At 43.4% G+C, this 16,926-nt stretch overlaps 1 protein-coding gene across 1 annotated transcript in view; it reads left to right on the top strand.

Annotated features, from left to right (window-relative positions):
- Positions 1-16,926, top strand: part of NIP7 (nucleolar pre-rRNA processing protein NIP7) — a 67,777-nt gene that overhangs the window by 35,455 nt on the left and 15,396 nt on the right. The gene's annotated exons all lie outside the window — the stretch shown is intronic.

Below are 16,926 nucleotides of genomic sequence, written 5' to 3'. Positions count from 1 at the left end.
TACAGAACAGCTGCCTACATAATCTTATGACTGCACAGGATACTTTCCCTGAGTTCTTTTCTCCCTTTCTATCCTTGTAGATAGACCTGGAGAGGTCCTTTTCTCCTTTTCAAGTCTGTTCTTGTCCATCCCCAGTTCCAAATCCACTTCCATCCTCCACCTTACTGGACATGTTCCTGAGCCTTACTTCTTTGCAGTTCTGTGATGGATTTGCCACACTGACCTTGGAGAGCCTGTTCCCCACTTCTTCACTGTGTATATCACTATCTTCCACATCTACCATATCTTCCACAGGCAGAAGAGTGGGTGAGTAAGGGGCATTTCCAAAGGACTGGATAGGCCTGGAGTGGTGTAGGAAGGAAGTAGGGACATAGGATGTAAGCCAACTATTGGTACCTCTGATGCTCTTGGAATTCACCACCCAGTATCTGGACTAAATAGAGAAATCCCATTTCTGGTGGGTGGGTGTGCCCCCTCCATGGGAGGCCCAGTAACTGGTCTAGCTTCAAAAGCTGTTCTACCAACCCCACTGGACTAGAATCAGATCAAGTTTGGGGTCACTAAAGGACAACTCAGGAGGGCAAGTGGCAGCATCAGTGAGGATGTGAAATGACATGATGGATCCTTGAATGAATTAGACACGGACCTCAATCTGTACAGTATCCTGATCTGACAAAATCTTTGTATGGTGAACATTCCAGAATAGGGGAAGAGGCCTCTCAGTTTGACAGATCTTTGGTGAGTGTGGCTACTTTGTGATCCCAGTCTGCCTGCCTTAACCAGGAGCCAAATTACCTGCCTCAGATCCTGACTGTTCCATTTTGCTAGATGTGTAACTTTGAGGGAGTTACTTACTTAACCATCTCTGGGCCCCTGTTTCCTCATCTGTCAAGTGCAAATAATAGAGGTACCTCATGGTGATTGTATGAAAATTAAATGAATTACTATTTCCAGTGCCCTTAGTGAAGGGCTTGGCTTGTTGTGAGGACTCAGTAAGTGTGAGCTATTTTTATTAACTCACCCATTGCCTGCCTAAAAAGTCTTTCCTCCTCTTCTCTATCAAATATCTTCTCATTTTTCTTTTTTTTTAAGTTAAGGTATAACTCACATAAATTGCATAAATATTAAGTGAAAAGCTTGATGAGTTTTCTCCCCGTTTTTCAAAGTCCCACCATTATATGGTTGTCCCAACATCCCTCTCTTCCTTATCACAAATACCTAACTCTCATCTAAGGAATCTGATTTGACGAATTTCAGGGCTTCATGCCCTCTCCATGGGCACCAGCAGGAGGCAGTGTGGTATCGGGGAAAAGCCACAGTCAGCATGTTAAGGACCAAATAGGCTTATCCTGGCCCAACAACTTAACAGGAGTACCTCAGAGATACTGCAGGTTTGGTTCCAGACCACCGCAGTGAAGTGAGTCACACGAATTTTTTGGTTTCCCAGCGCATATAAAAGTTATGTCTACACTATACTGTAATCTATTAAGTGTGCGATAGCATTATGCACCAAAAAAACCTTAGTTTAATAGTACTTTTTTTAAAATGAATTCTTTTTTTTCTTTAATTAAATTTATTTATTTATTTATTTATTTATGGCTGCGTTGGGTGTTCGTTGCTGCGCGTGGGCTCCCTCTAGTTGCGGAGAGCGGGGTCTACTCTTCGTTGCGATGTGCCGGCTTCTCATTGCGGTGGCTTCTCTTGTTGCGGAGCAGACTCTAGGCACGCGGGCTTCAGTAGTTGTGCATGTGGGCTTAGTAATTGTGGCTCAAGGGCTCTAGAACATAGGCTCAGTAGCTGTGGCACACGGGCTTAGTTGCTCTGCGGTATGTGGGATCTTCCCGCACCAGGGCTCGAACCTGTGTCCCCTGCAGTGGCAGGTGGATTCTTAACCACTGCGCCACCAGGGAAGTCCCTTTTAATTGTACTTTATTGCTAAAAAATGCTGTCATCTGAGCCTTCAGTGAGTCATAATCTCTTTGCAATAGTAGCATCAAAGATCACCATAACAAATATAATGCTAATAAAAAATTTTGAAATATTGCAAGAATTACCAAAATGTGACACAGAGAAACAAAGTGAGCAAATGCTCTTGAGAAAATGGTGGCTGTAACCTTGCTCCACACAGGGTTGCCACAAACCTTCAATCTGCCAAAAACACAATATCTGTGACCCACAATAAAACGATGTATACCTGTACTGGCTTGGGTAAGAATTTAACCTCTGGAAGCCTTGTTTTCCCAATCAAGGACAAGAGGCTACCAAATGGACCCTTCAGAGGGTTGTGGTGAAGTTGAAATAAGGCCTATAAACAATTCCTGATATATTCCAGTTAAATCAGTAAGGTTCTAACAAATAATTAATACCCAGTGTCAGGGAGGGTGCTGTGAAACAGGCACTTTCAGCCAGTGCTGGTGAGAAGGTAAATCAGTACAACTTTTCCGGAGACCAACTCAGAAAAAAGAAAAGAAAAGCAAGAGCTATAAAAATTCCGTTTTTTAGAAACTTATCCTATGGAAAAATCATAAATGAGCACCAAGATTTAAGTGCAAGGATTTTTCATCACAGGATTACTTATTATGTACAAAAAATTAGAACTGAAACAATCTGATAATAAAATTATTAACTAAGTCATTCATAGTAAGGAATTTTATTCGGTAATAAAAGTTATGCCCCCCATAAAATAAATAAATAATTATAGACCCAAAGGTTATTTCATGCTCAAGATATAATAAGAAGAGAAAAAGATAGAAACATATAATGTGACAACAAATTTATGGAAATAATAATCATATAAAAATTTTTTGCACATTTACTATTTATCACTTACTGTGCTAGGGTGCCTTACATCTGTCATTTCATTTAATTTTCACCAAAATCCTATAAAAGAGGTCTCATTTTACCAGTGTTAAAGATGAATAAACTGAGACTCCAGGAGGTTAAGTGACTTGTCTAAGATATCATAATGAGTATGTTTGAGTCAGATTTTAGATCCAGATATGTTTGCTATTAACCAAGATAGAATGACAAGAGATTTCAAGTTTTTCTTCCTTAGACTTTTCTATGTTTTCCTAATTTTCTACAATGAGTAGGGGGAAAAGATCTCCAATAATGTTATCTTTATGAAGCCTTAGTATGGCGCCTGACTCATAGAAGAAGCTCAAGAGAGCTCCAGAGTCTAACTTCCTGTCTAGGACAGCATTTTCTGTCATATGTTACATGAGATTGTCTTGCATGGTGCACCAACATTAAAAATATTAATAATGATGAATTTTTGAAAACATGCACTTGAAATATGTATATATCAATCAAGCCTGTTACTGTTGGATATTATTGCTCAGGACAAAGCTTGAGTAGGTATTTAGGTTTAAAAAAATGAGTAATATAAAGAAAATGTGATGTGAGTACAGGTGACCTGTGGAGGTACCAAATATTGTGAAGGTGACATGTGAGTGCTAAAGGTCTGCAAAATACTGTTCTGGCTTCTGTGGGCTGGAGAACAGCAAGAGGGAATGAAGCCCAGCGTGGACTGGAGTTCTTCAGGCCTTTTGATTCAGCACATGGGACGTTTGTGTCAAGCACACACCTGGCTAGTCCCTGCCAACGCCCCCAGGTCAAAGTTCTCTGTGGTCAGCAGTGAGAGGGACAGAAATTCAATAGAGGGGGGCATTGAGGTGGGATTAGAGGCAGTCTAGTTGGGAGGCTAAGCGAGGGAATTGTCTTGAAGCCAAGGGCACCAAGCATTGGATGTTAGCTTGGGAAAACACTCTCTGTAACCAGGAATGGAGGAAGGAACTGTTGGAAACAATGGGAAGTTTAAACTGCAAAGCCAAGCTACTCATTGGCTTCACCTCTTCAAATCTGGGTCCCTTATCCATGCAGGTCAGAAACTCGAAAATGGTCTTGTTCTTCATGGGCATTTGCTCTATGTTTACTGAGGTCCTGTTTTGTGAGTAGAAGCTCTGTATGTTCTAGGGATACAACTCTATAGATAAAACACTAATCTTGCCTTCAAGGTCTGGATGGGGGGACCAACATGTAAAAATAATGACACTATATTGTAATTCTGAGCAATGGTTATGTATTATTTCTATAGTCCCACCACCACCCCATGCCCTGCAAATAAATTCATCTGAAATGGTTTTTCAAGCCAAAGTGATAAGGAATAAATTATGATTGTATGGGGCAGGTTGAAAGAATCTAGGCTGGGAGTCAGACATACCTGGGTTAGAATTCCATCTCCATCGCATTCTAAACTGGAGGTCTTCAAACTGGAATTACATGTATCCCTGGGCATGAAGCCTTTTCAAGAGGAATCAGCCTTCATGTATTCTCATTCTTAAAACTAATCTTTCTGAGAACACACCAAGGTCAGAGATCCTGAGTGTTTCCCTGTCCCAATCATCTTTCTCTCACTTTGCAAAAGATAAGGCACTACCATCTAAATTTTACCGTGATGTATGTTATTAGCTTAGAATCCGAGTTTAGATGTAAATAAAGGCATAATTCAAAAGACTAACTAAGATCCCATTAACTACTCTCTTATTCATTTCATTAAGAGATGAATTTTCAGTGGGAATAAGTTTATGCTGCTTTGATCAATATTATTAATGTATAACTAATAATCATAATGCTAACTTAAACCCAAAGAAAATTGTTAATATTTAGAGCCTTGTGGGCATAATATATTTTTTAAGGTTAAGTTGTACATTGTTGCAGAATAATAAGGTGATGAATAAGGGACTTTCAAACATAAAAATATATTACATCAGAGTAGTATTTGGTGGGAGACATGGATTTCAAGGAGAAAAAGAATGATTTAAAATGTATGGGGAAAAAAACACCTGGAAAGAAAAGGGGAATTTCCTGGCAGTCCAGGGGTTAGGACTCTGCGCTACAGTGTGGGGGCATGGATACGGTCCCTGGTCCAGGAACTAGGATCCTGCGTGCCTCACGGCAAGGCCAAACCCCCCCCCAAAACAGCAAAACAACAACAACAGAAAACCAAATGACTGTTCAATAAGGGCTTGTCCATATCTTTTTATTTATTTATCTATCTGTTTATTTATTTTTGGCTGCATTGGGTCTTAGCTGCTGCACGCAGGCTTTCTCTAGTTGCAGTAAGTGGGGGCTACTCTTTGTTGCGGTGCGCGGGCTTCTCATTGCGGTGGCTTCTGTGGAGCACGGGCTCTAGGCGCGCGGGCTTCAGTAGTTGTGGCACGCGGGCTCAGTAGTTGTGGCTTACGGGCTCTAGAGTGCAGGCTCAGTAGTTGTGGCGTGCAGACTTAGTTGCTCCACGGCATGTGGGATCTTCTGGGACCAGGGCTTGAACCCCTGTCCCCTGCACTGGCAGACAGATTCTTAACCAGTGCACCACAAGGGAAGTCCCTGTCCATATCTTTTTTTTTTTTTTTTTTGCAGTACATGGGCCTCTCACTGTTGTGGCCTCTCCCATTGCGGAGCACAGGCTCCGGACGCGCAGGCTCAGTGGCCATGGCTCACGGGCCTAGCCGCTCCGCGGCATGTGGGATCTTCCTGGACCAGGGCACAAACCCGCGTCCCCTGCATCGGCAGGCGGACTGTAAACCACTGCGCCACCAGGGAAGCCCTATGGGCATTCTTGTAACAAGTTAAAAAAAAAAAAGTAAATAAGATGAAAAACTGTTAGATGTCAACTTTAAAATGTGCAAGGAGATACATATTCTTAGGCAGTAGTTTCTTTTCTTTTTCTTTTTTTTCTTGTAAAATATAATATACATTCAAAGAATGCCAAGCTGCTTTCCAAAGCAGTTCCATTTAACACTGCTGCCTAAGCCTAATATTGCAGCCGTCTGTTGAGCATATTGTTATATTTGTTGCAAATCTTTTCTCTCACTCTATGGTTTATGTTATACTCTTTTTAAATTATTTTTATTATTTTTTTATTTTTGGCTGTGTTGGGTCTTCGTTGCTGTATGCGGGCTTCTCTCTAGTTGCGGCGCACGGGGGCTACTCTTTGTTGCGGTGCGCAGGCTTCTCATTGAGGTGGCTTCTCTTATTGTGGAGCACGGGCTCTAGGAGTGAGGACTTCAGTAGTTGTGGCACGTGGGCTCAGTAGTTGTGGCTCACGGGCTCTAGAGCGCAGGCTCAGTAGTTGTGCCTCACGGGCTTAGTTGCTCCGCGGCACGTGGGATCGTCCTGGACCAGGGCTTGAACCCGTGTGCCCTGCATTGGCAGGCGGATTCTTAACCACTGCGCCACCAGGGAAGCCCTATTATACTCTTTATGTAGTATACTTAAGAACCACTGTGTAATTTTAGTGTAACTGGATTCATCATTCTTTTCCTATAACATGTACGCTGTCAGTGGTTTGTTGAAGAAATCCTTTCCTTCATAAGTCATGAAGATATATGCTATTTTCTAAAAAGCTGTAGATTTTTGCCTTTCACATTTAAGTCTTTATCCACCTGGATTTTTTTTTTTTTTTTTGTGGTACGCGGGCCTCTCGCTGTTGTGGCCTCTCCAGTTGGGGAGCACAGGCTCTGGACGCACAGGCTCAGCGGCCATGGCTCACGGGCCCAGCCGCTCCACGGCATGTGGGATTCTCCCGGACCGGGGCACGAACCCGTGTCCCCTGCATCGGCAGGCGGACTCTCAACCACTGCGCCACCAGGGAAGCCCTATCCACCTGGATTTGATATTTGTGTATGGCGTGAAGTAAGGTCCAATTTCATTTTTTTTCCCAATAGGTATACAGGGATCCCAGCACCATTTTTTGTTTGTTTGTTTGTTTTTTTGCAGTACGCGGGCTTCTCACCGTTGCGGCCTCTCCCGTTGCGGAGCACAGGCTCCAGACGTGCAGGCTCAGCGGCCATGGCTCATGGGCCCAGCCGCTCCGCGGCATGTGGGATCCTCCCAGACTGGGGCACGAACCCGTTTCCCCTGCATCGGCAGGCGGACTCTCAACCACTGCGCCACCAGGGAAGCCCCCAGCACCATTTTTTAAAAAGATCTTTTCCTACTCTCTATGGTGCCTCCTTTGTTATAAATTACATGGCCATAGAAGTGTGTCTGTTTCTAGGGATACACCATTTTTTCAAAATCATTTGATGGCATGTGCAAGCAGAAAAATTATGAAGACCACTCTATTAAACAAATTGTGTGGCCTTTATCTAGTCAGTTAACTTCCCTGAGTTCCCTGCACTATTGGGAGAATATAATGGGGTCGCCCAGTAAAACAGCTAGAAGTTTTGACATAATACGCCTCAGGTAGCAGTAGTAGCAGGTTTGTTTGGGTTTTTTTTCCTTTTTCTTTCTGTTGTTATATTTCAAGTGCTATGGAGTACATGGAAACCACACCTGCTTGTGTCAGGAACTGCCAGAGGATGTGACATTTGGGTGGGTCGCGAATGACGGTGGAATCTGTCATCCTTTTTCATGACCACAATCTGTTGGCTGTCCATGGCGCATTTCCCATGTGTGTTTCATCTGCATTATATTTTATCTGGCTTAGAAGGGCCCAGAGGGAAGGCACTGTGCCCTGCCTCATGCGTTGCTTGTGGGGACCCCCAGTAGCAGTTGCCTAAGAAGACCTAGAATTGGGCTGGCTCCATGTTTGTTAGACACAGACATGTCACCCAGGGCAGGGCTGGGCCTTTTATAAATTCCTGCCACTGTAGTGCTGCAGGATTCCTGAGTTTCACCCACACACTGCTCCCTCCCCAAACCCCAGCCAATGGCCAACACACATACTGCCAATGAACTCACCCGCTCACCCCCAGCGCTACCACCCACGGGAGTGGTGAAATCCATACCACATCCCCTGTACAGTCTTACCTCTGGGAGAGAAAGCATAGGGTCTTGCACACAGTAGACACTCGATAAGCATCAGGTGAATAACAAATGAGTAACCATATTAAGATTAGGATAGAGGAGCACATTTCCATCTGCTGCAGTGTAGCAAGAAGTGGGTAGGTAATGTGCTGTCCCCAGTCCTGAGTGTGCATTGGAATCACGGTGGGGAGCGGAGGGCTGTTAAATATACAGATTCCCTCCCCCAGCTAATGAATTAGAACAGAGAAGGAATGTACAGAAAGGAGTTATTTTAAATTAAATTCTCTGGGAGATTCTGGTTTTGATGCCCAATCAGGGATGGGAATGATAGGATTATTAAACCTCTGGACCCATTCTTCATTAAAAGTACCAATTTGACCATCTATCAAAATTTAAAATTTACATGCCTTTGAACCTACATTTCTTCCTAGATTTTATCCTATGCCCCAAAATATAGACACAAAGTTATTTGGGGCAGCATTTGTGTGTGTGTGTGGTTGCGCCAGGTCTTAGTTGCGGCAGGTGGGCTCCTTATTTGCAGCACTTGTGCTCCTTAGTTGCAGCCAGCGGGCTCTTTAGTTGCGGCTTGCTGGCTCGGGGCAGCATTTTTGAAACAGAAAAATACTTGAAACTAGGAGAATGTCCATTCATTCATTAAACAAATTTTATTGAGCATTATTCTTATTACAAGAGAGAGCAGTAACAGCAACAAGAAAATAAAAGTCCTTACTTTTATAGAGATTTACATTTTATTCCATCAAAGGAGGACTAAATGAATAATTTATGATACACCCAAGCAATGAAATATTATTCTGCCATTGAAAGAAACAAGGTTGGTCAATATATACTGCTTTGAGAAGATGTTCAAGATATATGTCTTTTTTTTTTTTTTTTTTAAATTTATTTTATTTATTTTTGGCTGTGTTGGGTCTTCGTTGCTGCGCACGGGCTTTCTCTAGTTGCGGCGAGCAGGGCTACTCTTCATTGCAGTGCGGTGGCTTCTCTTGTTGCGGAGCACGGGCTCTAGGCACACGGGCTTCAGTAGTTGCAGCACGCAGGCTCAGCAGTTGTGGCTCGTGGGCTCTAGGGCTCAAGCTCAGTAGTTGTGGCACGCGGGCTTAGTTGCTCCACGGCATGTGGGATCTTCCCGGACCAGGGCTCGAACCCGTGTCCCCTGCGTCGGCAGGCAGATTCTCAACCACTGCACCACCAGGGAAGCCCTTTTTTTTTTTTTTTTTTTTTTTTTTTTAAATGAGAGGACTTCCGTGGTGGCTCAGTGGTTAAGAATCCGCCTGCCAATGCTGGGGACATGGGTTTGAGCCCTGGTCTGGGAAGATCCCACATGCTGCAGAGCAACTAAGCCGGTGCGCCACAACTACTGAGCCTGTGCTCTAGAGCCCATGAGCCACAACTACTGAGCCCATGTGCCACAACTACTGAAGCCCGCGTGCCTAGAGCCTGTGCTCAGGCACAAGAGAAGACATTGTAATGAGAAGTCTGCGCGCTGCAACAAAGAGAAAGCCCGCACGCAGCAACAAAGACCCAACGCCGCAATAAATAAATAAATAAAAATAAATAAAATGAGGTATAATTGAAATAATGTTAGATTAGTTTGAATGTACTACCTCTTGAAAATCAGTAAAATAAATTAAGGAAAAAAGATAAAAGCATGTTACAAAACAGTGCATATAGTATTGTCCTATTTGTGTGTAAAATATATATACTTATGTGTAGATATATACAAATACACATAAGTAGAAAAAATATGGAAGAATATTCCCAAAAAATTGTTAACGACAGTTATCACTGGGAAATATGATTGAAAGGAGGCAGAGTTCATATTTCTCTTTATACCCTTTCATGCTTTTTAAACTTTTTTTTTTTTTTTTTTTTTTTAATTTATTTTTGGCTGTGCCGGGTCTTCGTTTCTGTGCGAGGGCTTTCTCTAGTTGTGGCAAGCGGGGCCACTCTTCATCGCGGTGCGCGGGCCTCTCACTGTCGCGGCCTCTCTTGTTGCGGAGCACAGGCTCCAGACGCGCAGGCTCAGTCGTTGTGGCTCACGGGCCCAGTTGCTCCGTGGCATGTGGGATCCTCCCAGACCAGGGCTCGAACCCGTGTCCCCTGCATTAGCAGGCAGGTTCTCAACCACTGCGCCACCAGGGAAGCCCCTTTTTAAACTTTTTAACCTAAGGAAACATTACTTTTCTAATTTTTTTGACTCAGAGGAAGTCCACATAACCTGGAGATTTTAAATTTCCAGCAGGGGGCAGCAGTGATTCTCAAATATTTCTGACGTCAGCACAAAACAGCATCAGTGTCCACGGATTTCCAATTCCAGGCTCAAACACTATAATTGCATCACCAGATTATAAAGGAAAACAAAAAGCAATACCACAGAAAACTTAAAATGCTGTAGAAATTGTTATGACAAAGCAATTCCTATATGGCTCTTTCTTCTTTAACATCTGTACATGCGTCTACACTGCCTTTTCCCTCTCTGCAGCTTACAGTTTTCTCATCTGGTTTTAACAGATTTTAACTGTCAGTTTGACGAGCTAATTTAAAAGATCTCTTTCCAGCTCTAAAGTTCTATAACTTTAAGAATCTAAATCAGCATCAGGAAGAAACAAGCCCCAGTGCCCTCTGAAATTAATTGGCTTATCAAAGAATCTGCTTTACAGCCCTTAGCTGATCAGGATGAATTATTACCGGTTTATCTGTAGTGTAGATCAAAGAATACTTTTTTGGGGGGGAAGGGAGGATGTTGGTATTTATTCACTCCACTGATGGAGAAAAAGGAGAACTCTCCACTCTATAAATGTTTAGCATGTGTGTAAAGGTCGAAGGTCTGGTGTTTAGAAATTACACACAGGCTTACGAAAGAATCTTCACTGGGTTGGCCAAATTAAACAGCAGCCAGTTGTAGAGAAATAAACACAAGTTAACATTTAACCACTAGTCCCTGTTCTTGCTGCTGGGTCTTTCTCAATAGGAGGGGCCTGAGAGGATCAGCAGGCCTGCTAGCAAGACACTGAACTCTTCTGGGAAACAACACGTCTACCACTTTTGTAAAATACATATTTAATATATATATTTAAGCATCTGAATCATAAACTTTCTCAGCTATTTTTCATGCCCCAACAGCAGTGCTTTTTTTTAACGGATAACCCTTAATAAATTGTACATTTTATTTATTTTTTCTTTTAACATTTGCCTAAGATTACACCCTTAAGAAGTGGCTGAGGCAGGATTCAAACCTGTGACTACTGGGCTCCGAGACTCTCACACTTGACCATGGTCCTATATTAATGAAAGGATTCACTTCATCTACTTGCTAGCTGGAAACTGAATATCTGCAAGAATTGTTGGGTTTAAGTATACAAGGTGAATGATTATTGTGTCACAAAGCTCTGTCCAGCTCATGTATATTAAGCACTTACTATGTGCTTGCTAGTCTCCGTCAGGTGCTGGGGGTAAGGGTGTCAAAAGATGAATTAGACTTGATCATTGCACTTTAAGAAACTTCTAGTTTTTGGAGCTGACAAGTATACAAACATAACATGTGAAAAATAATAGGAAAACACAAATAAGGAAGAAGAAATCAAGGCAGCAAAGCAGGATGGTTAAATCAGTGGGCTGTGGAGTCCAGTTCTTAGCTGTGGGACCTCTAAGCCTCATTTTTCTCATCTGTAAAATGGGGATAGCCTTTAGCCTAGGTCATTGCTCTGAGGGTTAAATGATGTAATGTATTATTATTATTTTTTAACTGAAAAAGAATTTATTTATTTTTAATGTATTATTAAATTGCTTAACATTGAACCTGGCAGATGGAAAGACTTGTTAAAATATATTGTTTGATAAAGCTTAAGCAAAATAAGAATCATGCATGCCACCACGTTTCTGGGGTGTTGATGCCCCTTTCTCAAATTCTTCTGAATTTCCCAGCTCCGAGAGTCCCATTTCCTTGAGGTTTATTGTTTTCCCTGGCTTAGGTACCTTTTGATCCTACTAGGATGTCTCCAGGAAGGAATGATGTGGCAAAGGGGCCCCAGCCCCCATACACCAAAAGCTTGAGCTACATCACAGGGGAGGAGAGCTGAGACTGGGAACAGCCCTCAGGACAGGCAAATCGGGAGAATCATCCCCGAGTGGTTGTTAGAAGATGTCTAGGACCCACTCCCGAGATTTTCATTCTGTTCCAAATTGATTTTTGATACATACTTTACTAATGTTTGAATATAATTGTAATCAGAGGAAAGGTTTCACATGATTTTATCCTGCAATCAGTTCCCTTCCCAGCCCATTTATTTACTGTTTTCTCCCAAACACTGACTCACCTCCTTCATCCTGAGTCAAGGACACTGCTTTGATATGCTACAGTGGCTGCCCCTTTCAGCCTTGGCATGAGTCTTGGCATGAGGACAGATGAGTTCTTTCATCTGAAACCCTCTACCTCTTGACAGCCATGCCTACGCTAAGACCTCTCCTCTCAAACCCACTAAAAACTCACCTCCTTCTGGAAGCCTTTCCTGCTGAGTTCTTTACTTTTGCAGTCCTGTTCCGTGCCACAGGTGCAACTGGGGTTGTTGGGATGTAGCCAGGCAAGTGTTCTTGTGTCTTTGTTGCGTGTGTAAGTTCTGGTTCTTTCCACCAGAGGCAGCATGGATTTGTGGAGAGGGCAGGGCCTCCGGAATCTGGCATGAATTTGTACAGCAGCACCACTCGTGAGTTCTCAGATTCATTCTGGCTGTCCTTTGTCACCTTGGGACTGCTGCTTTATTCTCCTGTGTAGTCGTCTTCCATCCTGGCTTCTCCAGGCAGCTGTCCCCTCCCTGCTCCACCTTCCTTCTCTCCCAGAGTGGACAGAGGGCCCTCTTCTCACTTCCCCAAGTACACCTAAGACCATACGTGTGCCCCACCATTTCCTGTAGTGTCCTCCTCTGTCAAGGAGGGTTGAGTTATAGGCCCTTCTTCCCTGAATTCTTGTAAGAAAGAAATGCGATCGGGCATGTTCACGGGACTTGGCATACAACAGGTCATGGCAGATACTTTGGTTTGCTCCAAATCCATTCCAGCCCCGTCCTAGCTCACTTCCCGAACTGCAGAGGCTGGAGAGATAAACACGACAACATTTCTCAAACTCCCTTGTGGCTCTGGTTCTGTTTATGACTTAGATTCCATTTGTGTGAGACTTTAGAGCTATGAGCTATGTGGAGGGACAGGCAGGTGTGAAGCATCCATTTTGCTGAGGCCGATCATGGCAAAGGCAATGTGATCCTAGAAACATCAGCTGTGGTGGCAGCTTAGTAGTTCTGAAGCTTTTGGATGATGACAGAGGCTGTGGCTTGCTTGTCAACGAGTTCTGCAGTATAATTTTAGGAGTCATTCCTGGATGTTTAGCCTAGAGTCTATTTCTTAACTTTCTTACTGATTCTGTGAGCTAGCCATACCCTTTAATAAATCCCTTTGTGGGGCTTCCCTCGTGGTGCAGTGGTTGAGAGTCCGCCTGCCGATGCAGGGGACACGGGTTCGTGCCCCGGTCCGGGAAGATCCCACATGCCGTGGAGCGGCTGGGCCCGTGAGCCATGGCCGCTGAGCCTGCGCGTCCGGAGCCTGTGCTCCGCAACGGGAGAGGCCGCAGCAGTGAGAGGCCCGCGTACCACAAAAAAATAAATAAATAAATAAATAAATAAATAAATCCCTTTGTGCTTAAATTAGCAAGAGTGGAACCTTTTGTCTGTGACCAAGAAAACTGACCGTTATGCAGGTGCTCAATAAATGTTAGCTGTTACTATTATTTAAATACTGTGTTGAAGGCTTGGTAATAAGAACAAGTAATTACATTTCAGGAAGGAAATTTTATTTTATTTTATTTTTTTATAAATTTATTTATTTTATGTATTTTTGGCTGTGTTGGGTCTTCGCTACTACGCGCCGGCTTTCTCTAGTTGTGGCGAGCGGTGGCTACTCTTCGTTGCGGTGCGCGGGCTTCTCATTGTGGTGGCTTCTCATTGTGGAGCACGGGCTCTAGGCACGCGGGCTTCAGTAGTTGCAGCACACAGGCTCAGTAGTTGTGGCTCAAGGGCTCTAGAGCACAAGCTCAGTAGTTGTGGTGCACGGGCTTAGTTGCTCCGCGGCATGTGGGATCTTCCTGGACCAGGGATCAAACCCGTGTCCCCTGCATTGGCAGGCGGATTCTCAACCACTGTGCCGCCAGGGAAGCCCCAGGAAGGAAATTTTAAACTAGCAACTGGATAAGACCACGTAAAATGATTTCTACAGTAGAACTGTCCCAAAGAGCTTTCTTTGATGATGGAAATGTTCTATACTTGCACCCAATATGGTAGCCACTGGTTATATGTGGCTATTGAGCCCTTGAAGTGTGGCTACTATGACTGAGGAACTGAATTTTTAATTTGATTTAAGTTTAATTCACTTATATTAAAAAATAAATAACATATGAAGTTGGTGACTACTGTGTTGGACAGCATAGTCCTCTAGTGTCTCAGCCTTACCTTCCAGAGGGTCTTGACAGCCTTCTCTGTCTCTAGCCAAGAAACTTCTTCATCAGTTCTTCCTCAATCCCCACTCTCAGGCCACATCTTGATAATCTACAGAGGTTCAACATGCCCGCAACAATGACAACTTTGACACAAGTTTAGGGTCTCATTGTCCCCAAACTCCATTCCAGGATTGCAAATTGGCTTTTTATTCGCAAAACCCAAACGTTTATGGAAGTGCTTTTGCTAAAACGCAATCTGTGTTGAAAGGCAAATCTCAGCTTTCACTTAGAGAAAGAAAATCATTTATTGTATTAAAAATACATATACAGGGCTTCCCTGGTGGCGCAGTGGTTGAGAGTCCGCCTGCCGATGCAGGGGACACGGGTTCGTGCCCCGGTCCAGGAGGATCCCACATGCCGCGGAGCGGCTGGGCCCCATGGCCACTGAGCCTGCACGTCCGGAGCCTGTGCTTCGCAACGGGAGAGGCCACAGCAGTGAGAGGCCCGCGTACCGTGAAAAAACAAAAACAAAAACAAAACATATACATATTTCCCATAACATCTAGGTATTGAGTTCCAAAAATATTGGGGTCCTGTATCAGTTAGTCAAGTGGTTCTCATATTTTGCTGTGTATTAGAATCACTATAAGAAAGAAACTACTTGGCAGCCACACTCCAGACCAATTAAATTAGCATTGTAGGAAATGATTAAAGACAACCAAAACTTTATCTGCAACACTCTAATTTTTTTCAAAAAAAGAAGAATGTATTCCTATATTAACTAGTAATTAAAAGTTAATAAAAATATAAGAAAAATAATGGTAGGATTTTAAAAGGGGTAATTTATTGTGAGATAAGATAAATAATTATAGACCTGTTATTCAAAGCCAAACTTTTTTTTTCCACTTTGGTTGACTAGAGACCACAAGGAGACAGTAATCATAGAGCCATCATCCAACAACTCTGGGAAGCTTCTGGAATACAAACATTCACAAAGAGTACAGATTTCAATCAGGATCCTCTTCCATATTGCCACTTTCACATGTTATATGAATAAACCCAAATGATAAACCATAAATGTTTTACAGACCTTCCTTCCCATACAACCCAAGGGAAGCTGAGAAAAAAGATAAGAGGTGTCCAAGTTCAGTGTCAGATGGTCTTTTTATTATTCTCCCCATCCCTCCACTTCCCTACACACAGATGTTCCCTGTGAAAGAACTTGGCTCTATGCAATTCATTCCCAAATGGGATGGTCCCAAAAAGTTTGACGAGAGGAACTCGCATTTCCTGAGATGATTCCCTCTTGACATTAATTCAAATTTAGGAAGGAGCTGCTTAAGCCTTTCATAAATACTCAAGATTGATTTTATTTCCTTCTGTCCTCCTGGTGCCTCTTTAATCTTCCCAGAGTGATGCTATGACTTCGGTTCATGACTGCAGTGAGTGACAGCTAGGAGCTAGCCCTTTCCTCCTGCCCTGATTAAAAAACAGTAGGGCAGGGCTTCCCTGGTGGCGCAGTGGTTGAGAGTCCGCCTGCCGATGCAGGGGACACGGGTTCGTGCCCCGGTCTGGGAAGATCCCACATGCCGCAGAGCGGCTAGGCCCGTGAGCCATGGCTGCTGAGCCTGCGCATCCGGAGCCTGTGCTCTGCAAGGGGAGAGGCCACAACAGTGAGAGGCCCGCCTACCGCAAAAAAAAAAAAAAAAAAACAGTAGGGCGTTTCCCACAACTTGAGGGCCCAGGTGCTTGGAAATACTGCCAAATACTTCTTCCAACTTTAAAAAAAATGTAATTATATCCTGAGCTATAATTATGGGTTATATTAATAATAATAATTATTATTAATACCTAACCCATTAATTCTGGGCTAGGTAACATATTCAAAATTTTAAAATTCAGAAGATACAAAGAGCATAAAGTGACATTTGTTCCTCTGTCCATGTCCCCCAGCTTCCTTCCCAGTTCCCTTCCCCAGTGCTACCAGTTTCTGGAGTATCTTCTCCAAAGTAGAGACTTTATGCATTTTTTTTTTTTTTTTTTTTGCGGTACCCGGGCCTCTCACTGTTGTGGCCTCTCCCATTGCGGAGCGCAGGCTCAGCGGCCATGGCTCACGGGCCCAGCCGCTCTGCGGCATGTGGGATCTTCCTGGACCGGGGCACGAACACGTGTCACCTGCATCGGCAGGCGGACTCTCAACCACTGCGCCACCAGGGAAGCCCTTTATGCATGTTTAAAAGAACACACTGGGAATCCCCTGGTGGTCCAGTGGTTAGGACTCGACGCTCTCACTGCCAGGGCTCAGGTTCAATCCCTGGTCAAGGAACTAAGATCCCCCAAGCCTTGAGGCACAGACAAAAAAATAAAATAAAATAAAATAACATATTTATGTTTTCTTTCCCCTTTTATTCTTTTATTTTATATTAATGATAACACACCATACAAATATAATTTTCATTTTTTTTTTTCTTCTACTCTTGCCACTAGAATGGACGCTGCACGAGGGGAGGGATTTTATGTGGTATAATGTTATATCCTCAGCGTGTAGAGTGGTGCCTGGCATATTGTATTGATAGTTTCTCCATAAATATTTGTTGAATAAGTGAATGAAC

Source organism: Mesoplodon bidens (assembly GCF_964165515.1).
Source record: "Mesoplodon bidens genome assembly, chromosome: 18".
NCBI lineage: Eukaryota > Metazoa > Chordata > Mammalia > Artiodactyla > Ziphiidae > Mesoplodon > Mesoplodon bidens.
This window is presented reverse-complemented; position numbering and strand designations above follow the sequence as displayed.